At 39.4% G+C, this 12,784-nt stretch overlaps 1 pseudogene; it reads left to right on the top strand.

Annotated features, from left to right (window-relative positions):
* The first annotated feature begins 3,991 nt into the window (after window positions 1-3,991).
* On the top strand, window positions 3,992-6,301 carry LOC117673714 (E3 ubiquitin-protein ligase RNF114 pseudogene; annotated as a pseudogene).
* The last annotated feature ends 6,483 nt before the right edge of the window (window positions 6,302-12,784 follow it).

Below are 12,784 nucleotides of genomic sequence, written 5' to 3'. Positions count from 1 at the left end.
GACTCTGATTTAATGCATATTTTGAAACTTTTAAAGGTTGTGTTTCACGTTGCAATTTTATTTGATTATGGTTTTAGAGTGCTTTGTCACCTGCAATGAAATTTTATTTGGAACATCGGCTTATAAAGTCTTAGAGGTATGTAAAAATGGCCCAAGAGATTTAATTACACTAACTCACTGAAAATATCCTGTGTACATTTCCTCAAAAATGTAATGACTCCCATGTAACAACATACATTTATATAAATACTAAAACAAGTATTTACAGTATATAAGTAAGCACTAAAGTATTTACTAAATGTTAAAGTAAATACTACGTTTGCCACAATATTGTTTTCTGGGTGCATCCAAGATGCTGGTCATTGTCTCTAAAGCTTTACATAGTATGAGACCTAGCTAATCAGGAATTGCCAGATTTTCATAGTGACTGTCCATCTGGTGCCCTCCCATCAATATTGGTTTGGGTTTCACAAATGAATCTAGTGGACCTTTTCACTACACCTGTTCCTTGGACCTGCATCCCCCAGAAATTCATATGGTCTGTACTTTGCCTGTTCCCGACCATATTTTTTTTTAATTGACTTTTCTTCCATGCTTTGGGATAGGGTAATTGCACAGGGTCTTTTAAATAATGGAGTCATGTGAAAGCATAACATGTTGTCCATTAGATAATGGTTGCTGAGGATTTTGTGCAATTCCTGCATGATAAAGTCACTCGGATTCGGGATGGCTTGGACTCCGATTGGATGAGTCCAGGGGAGGAGACAAGGGCAGGTCTTGAGAATATTATCTGGGAGGAGTTTGATCCTGTGGCTCCCAAGGATGTGGACAGGGTTCTGGGTAAGATTAGTGCCGCCACGTGTTTATTGGACCCGTGTCCCTCCTGGTTGGTACTGGCCTCCCGGGAGGTTACACGAGGCTGGCTCCAGGGAATTATAAGTGCTTCTCTGAGTGGGGGTGCCTTTCCTGCCGCCTTGAAAGAGGCGGTAGTGAGGCCCCTCAAGAAGCCTTCCCTGGACCTGGCTGAATTAGCCAACTACCGTCCGGTTTCCAACCTTAGTTTTGTGGCGAAGGTTGTTGAGAGCGTGGTGGCACGACAGCTTCCCTGACACCTGGATGAAGCTATCTATCTGGACCCGTGCCAGTCGGGCTTCAGGCAGGAGTACAGCACAGAAATGACATTGGTCGCATTGGTGGATGATCTCTGGAGGGCTTGGGACAGGGGTTGCTCCTCTGTCCTAGTCCTATTAGATCTCTTAGAGGCTTTTGATACCATCGACCATGGTATCATGCTGCAGCGGTTGAGGGGGTTAGGAATAGGGGGCACCGTTTTGCGGTGGTTCTCCTCCTTCCTCTCCGACCGCTTGCAGTTTGTGTTGGCAGGGGGGCAGAGGTCGACCTCGAAGCACCTCGCGTGGGGAGTGCCGCAAGGGTCAGTCCTCTTGCCCCTTCTGTTCAACATTTATGTGAAGCCGCTGGGTGAGATCATCCGTGGTTTTGGGGTGAAGTGTCATCTGTACGCTGATGATACTCAGCTGTACATCTCCACCCCAGACCACCCCAACGATGCCCTTGATGTGATGTCTCGCTGCCTGGAGGCCGTGCGGGTCTGGATGGGGAGGAACAGGCTCAGACTCAACCCTTTCAAGACCGAGTGGCTGTGGCTTCTGGCATCCCAATATAGTCAGCAGGTGCCATCGCTGACCTTGGGGGTGAATCCTTGCCCCCCACAGAGAGGCTCGCAATCTGAGCGTCCTCCTGGATACACGGCTGTCTTTAGAAGAGCATATGACGGCCGTGGCCAGGGGGGCCTTTTATCAGGCTCGCCTGATTCGCCAGTTGCAGCCCTTTCTGGACCGGGACGCCTTACGCACGGTCACTCATGCCCTTGTCACCTCCTGGCTGGACTGTTGTAATGCTCTCTACATGGGGCTTCCCTTGAAGAGCACTCAGAGGCTCCAGCTGGTCCAGAATGCGGCCACGCGGGTGGTTATGGGTGCAACTCGTTGTGCCCACGTGACACCCCTCCTGTGCGAGCTGCACTGGCTCCCAGTGGTCTTCCAGGTGTGATTCAAGGTGTTGGTCACTACTTTTAAAGCGCTCCATGGCATAGGACCCGGGTACCTTCGAGACCGACTTCTGCCACCAATAGCCTCCCACCGGCCAGTTCGCTCCCACAGAGAGGGTCTCCTCAGGGTGCCATCAGCCAAGTTATGTTGGCTGGCGACACCCAGGGGGAGGGCCTTCTCTGTGGCAGCCCCAGCCCTGTGGAATGAACTGCCCCCTGAAATTCGTAAGATCTCCGACCTCCTGGTATTTCGCTGTGCACTGAAGACCCTGTTGTTCCGCCAGGCCAGGCTATCAATATAACAATTTTAAATTGGGGTATTTTAAATTTTTGGGGTTTTAAATTCAGCCGAATTTATTTAATAATTTTTAATTTTTAATTGATGTTTGTCTTGTGTTTTTAAATAGGTTGTACACTGCCCTGAGTCCTTCGGGAGAAGGGCAGTATAGAAATAAAATTAATAATAATAAATAAATAAATTTTATATAAGGCTATTTTTTAATATGGCCCAGAGTCATGTTGCAGTTGGTGGTCTAGAAAGGCTAAATAGTGAACATTTAAGCAGTGCTGGAACACAATGATATATATTTGTTAGAGCAGTCCACTCAGGATGCTGTGTCTTTGCTATATTTAGAATCAAGGTTTTACTTTACATAGAATACATTGATGTGAGTTCCACTTCCTTCTGCTACCTAAACAATTTATAACAGACTTGCTCATTGTCTTATTCTTAGTATTTGTGACATTGCCACATTGTGACATAGTGAGTAGCCTCCTGCCCACCAGAAGTTTCCAAAAAGTTAGCCAATTCTTCATGGATGCTACTGGTTGTTTAGAGTAATGCAAAATTCCATACCATTCATTCCCGAGGGTGGAAAAATGGTTGTCTTCTCTCCAGTCCATGTTTTCAGTAACTGTCACATCCATATGCCATTTGCAAAACAACCAACAAATCACAATTTGGTTTGTTGGAATCATAATTAAGCTACCTAGCTATTCAAATATCATTGTTTTTATATGATATTCCCATTGATAGCTGTGAAAGATGCATTATATGTCATGAATTATGCAGTCAACTACTTTTTACAGTGACTATAACTTGTTTTATGTCACAATAGTGAAAAGGGAGACAAGGGGCATTCTTTATTCTACTGTTTTCATATTAGTTGAGTAACCAAAATACTTTCATTTGTCCCTGTTTTATAAAGAGGAAAAAAAAGAGAATCTAAAAAGCTGGCATTTTATTCTGTAGAAGTGCTTTTGGGAAATTTAGACATGTTAAATGAAAAACCCAGTCTATGCTGTTTCAGCTGAAAGCAAAATATCTTAAACTGTTGCATATTAATAGAGAAATTTTATGGAACTGGGAGAAAAAAGGATCCATAGAATTGCTCCTTGAAAGTTTAGGCCAACAAACAAAAGTTGTTTATGAAGATCTGTTTCCTTTGGCCTCTTGAACAACCTTTCTTTTATAGTTTCAAGTAACAATACTAACTGTATATAAATTGGTACATATTTTCTCATGTTCTATAGGTCCATCCAGTAAGCCAGATGTTCCTATGTATGTATATACATACTTGTTATATAACTATCTTTTTCCCTTTTATAATAAAATAGTGTTAGGAGAATTTTTGTCACAATCAATGCAAAGTCTCTACAGAAAGCCTCATAATCTCCCTGTTAAGAAAAATCAGCTATATTCTAAGTTTCCTAATTTCTTTTTCCAGAGACTTGCAGATTCAATATAGATCATGATGGTGATGGTGGTAATAATAGTTAAAATGTCTTTAGAAAGGCCTTGGTAAAGAAAATAATTTTTAGTTGCCTAAGCGACTGTTGTATTCTATTGCAGCAGTGCGATAATGCAAATGTCCCTAAATATTTGAAGATGCCTCTTACCTTAGTAATTAACTTAATTACCTAATGAGTGAAGTACATTATATAGGTAGTGACAGAATAGAATCAAATTGTCAGCAAGAAACTTAAAAGGAAGTAGTGTTGAATTACAATACAGGACACATGTGAAATAAGTAAATAACTTCTTGTTTCAAATTCAGACATAAATCAAACAGGAAGACATGCTCCGTTCTTTACTGAGATTTTAATCAAACAGCACATGTATTTATTTAACTGTAGTAACCAGTTTCCCTTCAGTTTTATTTATAGATTAACTTGCACTATTATCCCTGTATGCATAATTCCAGGAATATATGGTGGGGCCAAAGGTAGCTTTAAGAGTCATTTGTTTATTGTATTAAAATTTGCATTTTAATGACAAAGATAGAATAGAATAACAGAGTTGGAGGGGTCCTTGGAGATCTTCTAGTCCAACCCCCTGCTTAGGCAGGAAACCCTACACCACTTCAGACAAATGGTTATTTTTTATTTTATTTTATTTATTATTTGTCAAGAACGTATTAGTATAAGCATGAATTGAATGCATAAAATAGATATAAATAGAGGAAACATTAGGACAGGGATGGTAGGCATGCTGGTGCTCTTATGCATGCCCCTTACAGACCTCTTAGGAATGGGGTGAGGTCAACAGTAGACAGTCTTAGGTTAAAATTTTGGGGGTTTGGGGATGAAACCAGAGTCAGGTAATGCATTCCAGGCATTGATCACTCTGTTGCTGAAGTCATATTTTCTGCAATCGAGTTTGGAGCGGTTCACTTTAAGTTTGTATCTATTGTGTGCTCGTGTATTGTTGTGGTTGAAGCTGAAGTAGTCATTGACAAGTAGGACATTGTAGCAGATAATTTTATGAACTACGCTTAGGTCATACCAAAGGCGGCGTAGTTCTAAGTTTTCTAAGCCCAGAATTTCAAGTCTGGTGGCATAAGGTATTTTGTTGCGAGCAGAGGAGTGGAGGACTCTTCTTGTGAAATATTTCTGGACACGTTCAATTCTATTAAGTCCAATATGTAGTGTGGGTTCCGGACAGATGATTGTATTCGAGAATTGGTCTAACAAATGTTTTGTATGCTCTGGTTAGTAGTGTAATATTACTGAAGAAGAAGCTATGCAAGATTAGGTTTACAACTCTTAATGCCTTTTTGGCAATGTTGTTACAGTGGGCTTTGGCACTTAGATCATTAGATATGAGTACTCCAAAGTCCTTGACAGAGTGAGGGTCATCTACAAGGTCATGTCCACTCAGCATGTATTTTGTGTTCTGGTTCTTTTTGCCAATGTGTAAGACAGAGCATTTGTTTGTTGACATTTGGAGTTGCCAATTGTTTGACCATTCCGACACAAAGTCAAAGTCTTTTTGAAGGGTAGCAGCATTGTCTGTGGTGCTAAATATTTTTACATCATCGGCGAAGAGAACACAGTCACTTATAATATGATCGCAAAGGTCATTTATGTATAGTATGAAGACTGTTGGTCCTAGAACGCTGCCTTGGGGGACACTGCTATTAACAGATGCAGGATTATCTAATCTTTTCTTTAAAATTTCCAGTGTTGGAGCATTTACAACTTCTGGAGGCAAGTTGTTCCACTAATTAATAAATAAAAGATAAATGTTCAGTCTTTGGATATTTCAAATATAATAGTTAAACTTCATTTTGGAGTTTGCTGTTAATTTAGGTTAAGAAACAGTCTACTTACTTTAAGTGTACTTAAAGTGTACTTATCCAGTGTGTCTGGATATGTTTATGAGTCCTGTGCAGGTATGAGGTCCTTGTGATCATATCATTTGCATACCATGCATTCAGGAATGTCTTAAGTCCCAAAAGCCTCTTTGTGGAATGTGCTGCAGTACCATGTCTCATGAAAGGAAAACTCTGGATTTGGAAAAGCAAATTGACATGACTCGGGCTATGTGGAATGACTGCCTTTAAAGCATGTATCTCTTAGTGGCAAAGTCACGCAGCTAGTTGTTCAAAATACCAGAATTACATAACAAAAAGTATAAAAACTATGACTAAAGAACTATTGCAGAGAACTAGGAATGTCCCCAACATTTCCTTACCCTTACAGTAGTGAAAAACACCTGGATGAAGGAGGTCTGGCAAAAAACAATTGCAAATGCTATCATGGCAAAAATGCAAAATGAATGGTTTGCGCCTCTGTCCATCAATACCATGGGAAGATCCATCCTACAGAAATGCTAAATTCATGGAACAATTTTAGAGATGCTATCAATTTTCATACCCTTTTATGGGTTATGATGCTGGGGAAGTTGATATAATGGCCCAAATACTGTTGCTTTACTTGAATGATCTATGAGCAAAAGCAAGATATATTCCTAATTCTTGGATATCATAAGAAAAATATTACATATTTATGTACTGGTTTTTATTATTTCTTTTTGGGGTTTATTGACATTTTTGTGAGCCACCCAGAATTGTGTCCATAAGGTAGTTGGACATGCAAGTCTTAAATAATAAATAATCATGTGTTTTGCATTTAGGATCATACGATGCAATATATGAGCTCTAAAATAACTGAATTGGTTTAGTTTTGGGGTTGGTTCTAAACCATCTTTTATTCTTGAGATTTGAAGGATTGGACCAATATTCAAAAGGCAATTGGAATTTCATTTGAAATGTAGAAATAAAACACTTCCAAATTGATTTTGGAAGTTTCAAATCCAGTTGGGGTTTGACAGGAAACTTTTTTCCCTGAATTGATTCAATTTATTGAATTAATTTATTCATTTGAATCAAATCAGGATTGAATTCTGTATCTTTACTAATTTGTATAATGGCACTTTTTAGATATTTTGGGTTTAAGTTGACAGTTCCTAAAATATATTTCATCATTATTTCATATGTATGTATGTAGTGGCATGGTGGCCTAGAGGTGAAGATGCTTGCCTCCTACTTGGAAGGTTGAGAGTTTAAATCTAGACGACAGGAAGAACATCCAGCCAGTAAATACTCAGCTCCATTCGGTCACCTTGACTCCACCCCCGAAGCAAGGATTACAGGGTGGTAAAAAGAATACACACACACACACATCTCCTGAATATGCTTATCTGCCTTATAAGTTATGCTATCCTGAACAGGTGACACAAGTTCAGCAAATTCTGATGCATCACAAAAACAGTCTTTGGTCTATAAGTAATGGTTTAATGGCATCCTGTCACAATTTCATTTTTTCCAAACAAAAACGAACTAATTATCTGTTCCCAAACAACTAATCATGTGACATTATGTGTCATAGGCTAGGGAAGCTAGGCGAGCAGGTATGGCAAGTTTATTGCCCAAAAAGAATTACTATTTTTCCCAGGTAATAATTAACTATAAAACTAGGTCTGCAATTCTATAAATACACATCCTGGCAAAAACATTACTGAACATAGAGAGATTGTTTTTCATTGAATTATAGAATGTGTATGTTAGAAGGACCTTACAGAACATCTAGCCCAATCATCTTTTGTCTTAACCTTCTATAATAAAAGGTCACATAGTTCATTCCTTGGTCTCTTTGTCTGTCTCTGTCTCCCTCTCCCTCTCTCCCCCCCCCTCCCTCCCTCTCCCCCCCCCTCTCTCCCTGCCTGCCTGCCTACCTACCTGCCTGCCTACCTACCTACACACTAGAACTCATGGACTCACGGTTTCTAATCTGGTCCTTTGATATATTAAACCAACTCGTTGGCATATTTATAAAGAAAAAAATCTCTGAAGTCCAGGGAGGCATTCTTTCAAGTAATATGGACCAGATTCACTGCTTTTTAGTAAATAACTATAGCTAATCCTAAACTGGTACTATTGTTATAAAGCTTGCTGGTCTTACTGCTAGTTCTACTTCTCAAATTCCTCATTAGCTATCATTAGATAAAGTGAAAAATTAAAGTGGTAAAAATTATATCTAAACTGTGTTTATTTTACAGTGCAGTAGTAAAGCTTATCTGCTATTGTGAATGGCTATTCAGTAGATGAAACTATATGAATGCAAGCTAATGGCGCCTGTTAGGTCTACATACATATTTTATCAAGTTTTGTTAATACCCATATATATAAATATCACTTATAGTGACTCTCAGTAACCTAAAACTATATGACCCAATCCAAGTATGGAGTGTGTGTGTGTGTGTTTGTATGTATGTATGTATATATGTATGTATGTATGTATGTCTATCTGTTTTCATAGATTTTCACAGGTAGAGGTATGCAAGTTTTGGTGTATTCGGGTCTTTTCCCGTGTAAGATTGAGAGTATCTTGGTGACATTTCAACAAGGTCCCACTCATCATCTTCAGGCTGGTGTCTTCGGCTTCGTGCTTGTGCGAGGAAAGCTTGATCGGAGCTATAAATACTCTATAAATACTGATGGGGAGGTGTGGGGTGCTGGCTTTGTTGCTGTGAGCGGGTTGGTTGCCTGTGTTGTTGCATCTTGATTAGTTGATAGTTGATATATTAGTTGATATATATATCATATAAAAATACATGACCAGATCTACATCTGTTTTTTTAACTAATACTGTATTACAATATTCTTACATAATATGTAAGAAATCTTAATTTTCCTTCTCTGTGCACAATCTATTATACTTTATCTTCTTCCCCCATACTGTACAATTTAAACAAAATATAAAATTATTTACTAAAGAATTCATAATTCTGATTTGGCTAAAATTTACACAATTGGCTTTCCTTTCTTGTAGCCTAACTGGCATTTATCTTTATATATTTCCAGTAGTCTTTCTTCATTTTTCCACCAAATTTACCAACGCAAAATTTAGATATTCAAATTTTGATTTGATTTCCAAATTGTAAGGTGAGGGGTAGGTTCAGAATCAATCCAAGACTGTTTCCCAGAATTCCTTCATTCATTTGCCTTCATTCATGAGAATTCCTTCTCTTCAGTATATGTCCTATATTCTGCAGTGCTGCTTCCATTATGTTTTGCTCTTGCATATGATTCTTTGTTTCATGTACATCATGACTAGATTAAGTTTAGGAAATTGGAAGAAACAAAATACCAGAATGAGACATGCATATGTGTTATAGCTGCGTGAACTCTCCTTGTTTACTTTCATTTACATCATTATTCATTTCTAATTTTCTACATTGTTTTTGCTTCTGACATCTGATGTATAGGATTCAAAAATCTCAAAGAAAATGATGGTTTATTGTGCAGTGTTTTTTGTATTTTAAAATCTATAAAGTATTTGATCTATAAAGTGTCCTCTTTACACACACACACACACACACACATACCCCAAGCTAAAGGGATTTTAAGCACAATCACATTAACAATCTGGCTGTTATTTATTTAGAAATCAGTAAGGTTCACATGAGTATAGATGTAGGCAACACCATGAGGTTCCTTTTTACATATAAGGAAGAAGTATGGAAATGTTGTGTGTGGCATTCTATTCAGGACACTGACTTGTTTGTCATTTGTGATTCATGAGATATCTCAACCTCCCATCCAGTTAATCATGTAAACATAACTAGTAGACTCTGGACCTTGTTCAAACATAAGCATTTAAATTAATGAGTCAGAGTTTTTTCTGCATATGCAACTCTGCATGTCCAGATAATACATGTGATTTCAGTTAATCCCTCTTTATTTTATAATTTAATATTAAGTTTAAATTGAATCAATGCTAATAAAAGGTGAAGCTATAAACACAAAGTTTATAGCTCTTAATTTTTGATCACACTTAAAAATGAAGCTTCTTAATTTAAATTAATAACACATTTTTGATGTCTATTCTACACTAACGTATGAATTCTCCTGATGAAAACCTTATAGACATAATATTTGATAGTTATATGCAAACAGCCTGTATCTTATATGCAACAACACATATCTATTAACTAGAAGCACTTAGATGCTTCTAGTTAAATGATACATGTTGGTAAATAGCTAAGTGACCAAATCTCAACAGAATACAAAGTTTAACATTATATATTTCTGCGAATCTCAATACAGTATTTACAGTATTTATGTGCAGTTGTTTACAGATTCAAAATAGGAAAATGATGAATAATTAGGTAACCTCATCACTAGCACTGATGAGGTTACTTAATTTGGATAATGTAACACTGTAAGAAAACTACCAAGCTCAGAGAACATCAAGGACTCCTTATTTCAACCCTGAGTTACAAATATTCTCCTTTATTGAAACACTGAATATAGCAAATGTAGTAGTTTGCACATATTTTGAATGCGCTATAGAGGCTGCCAGTTTTAGTTCACTTGAGGATCATGGAAAAATGTAATTTGGCTGGGATGCCAAAATGATAGCACACAATTGTATTTGTATATATCTAAACTACCCTTCATCTTTGATTTAATAGTTATTTAGATTACTATTACAATGTCCATCCTTTGAAAACTATTCAGAAGATATGTTCTGGATAAACATTGGCATCTGTCTGCTATTTGTAAAAAAAAATTGACCTTTGGGAGCTTCTGCACAAAAAAGTTGTGGCTTCATTAATTTACTTATAAAAAGTGCTTTTTTGTTCTTTTTTCTAATCTAATATGATGTCTAAACAATTCTTCCATATAATTTTTGATTTTACATAGTTCTAGTGATAAAACTTGTAATATTCATCTATGTAAAATGCGACAATCAATAATAAAGTACACACTGATAAGAACAGAATAATACATGAATATATAAATAAATAGAATAATAAACAAACAAACAAATAAATAAATAGAAATGCTTAAAATATTTAAAAAGCAGCAGAATAAAAAATGGCAAGCTGAAAGGGGTAATTAACCTGGAGGGATAAAGGGGGGGTGGAAGGAAAACAAAGGGTGGATTTACATAAAGGCTAAGCCATGAGTTGATGACTAAACTGAATTCATACAATGCAATAAACCAAAACAAGTCATATTGTGGTTTAGCCCACATGGGAATCCATGTGAACTTGTAATACTTAATTCTAAATGCTTCTATGACACACCCAGAATTTAAAAAATAATAATAGCTGAGTATGATGAAGAAAAGTTTGATGAAGTAAATAGAGCTAAATTTAGGTTGTACCATTCTCAAATAGAAGAAAGAATGCAAAGGAGACAAAACAAAAATAAAGTATATAGGAAACTGAAGACCAAGAGTTTAGAATAGAGGACAGGAATAACTGGAACAGTAACACAAAAAGGAGAAACTTGAAAGCAATTGAAAGCTATGAGAGCAGAAAAGCTAAAACTGGAATAAGAGGAAAGCAGCAGCGAATGAGTGGATCACATTGAAAGCCAAATGGGTGGCCTTGGGCCAGTCACTCACTTTCCAACCTAGGAAGCAGGCAATAGGAAATTATTCCATTGACAGCTGAGACATTAACGAGGCGAGAGTGGCATGAACGAGAAAGGTTTATTACTTTAATAACAGCAACTACAGGAACGGAACAGAACACCTTCTGGTAACTGACAGCTCTTTTATACTCCAAGCTGTCAATGAGCTAACCAATAGGAACCCAGTAAAACTCCCGTGCGCGTTAGCCACTCCCTTCTAGCCAATCCACCGGCAGCGTCCCTGTTGCCGGGCCGCCGCAATCACAACACTCCTTCATCCCCGGCTGTTACATTACATACGTATGTTACGTATGTAACATACGTAAACTTTTAGGTATTCTGGGTGCTTGCGCACTCGGGTTGAGCGTCTTAGCACAGGTGCCTTTTCGATGTTGGCTGGTTCAGTTCCCAGCGGTAATGCTGCTGGTAGCTCCTCCTGGTCGTCGGTGGATGTGACGGCAACTGGTAAGTCCCGTTTCAGTTCTTGAGTTTCCGGTGTGGACGATGGTGGATTTACTGCTGGAACAGGCAGGAGGGTAGGCTCTGCTCGGGGAGTCGTCCGAGGGGCCTCCTTGTCCTGAATATTTGGGGAAGTTGTCAGTCGCTTCCGTAGTTGGTCCACGTGTCGACGCCACATTCGGCCGTCATTCAAAAGTACCCTGTAAGAGCAGGGGCCGGTTACAGCGTTCACTAGTCCTGGTAGCCAGCGTGGCTCCCCCCCCCCGAAATTTCGTGCAAAAACCATATCCTCTTCTACAAACACCCTAGATCCCCCCTCGAAACTCTGGTGACCCTCTGGAGCATAAGTGGGGTATAAATGGTCTAGGACTGTTCACAACCATCGTCCCATCAACACTTTGGTGGGACTTCTGTGAGTGGTCAGGCAAGGGGTCGTGTGCTGGGCGGTTAAGTAGACGGCCACCTTCTCCTGCCAGTTCGCAGGGGATAGCTGGGCGAGGGCCTCTTTGGCCGATCGGACGGCCTGTTCAGCCAATCCATTTCCCGCCGGGTGGTAAGGGGCAACCTGGGCGTGGCGGATTCCCAAACTGGCAAGGAAACACTGGAATGTGGCGGACGTTAACTGTGGCCGTTATCAGTCATGACCACATCCGGAACGCCATGGGTTGCGAATAGGCGGCGCAAGACCTGGATGGTTGCCTCGGAGGTCGTGGAACCCATTAGTTCCAACTCGACTCATTTGGACAGGGCATCTATCATGATCAAGAAGGTCCGGCCCATGTAGGGGCCGGTGAAATCTAGATGAATTCTTGACCAGGGCGCCCTAGGGGTTTCCCATTCCCAGGAGGGGCGGAAGGTGGCGCCGGCCTCACCCTCTGACAGTTAGGACATCCCACAACCCATTAAGAGACATCCCTGTCCAACGCAGACCACCACACATAACTACGGCTCAACTCCTTCATTCAGACGATGCTGGGGTGGCCCTCATGTAAACATTCTAGTACCTTAACCCGTAAATCGGGGGGTACCACCACGCTATGCCCCCACA

Source organism: Pantherophis guttatus, chromosome 5 (assembly GCF_059756535.1).
Source record: "Pantherophis guttatus breed Tessera chromosome 5, ASM5975653v1, whole genome shotgun sequence".
In the NCBI taxonomy this organism is placed as follows: domain Eukaryota; kingdom Metazoa; phylum Chordata; class Lepidosauria; order Squamata; family Colubridae; genus Pantherophis; species Pantherophis guttatus.
Note: the sequence above shows the minus strand (reverse complement) of the source record. Positions and strands in the feature narration are given on the sequence as shown.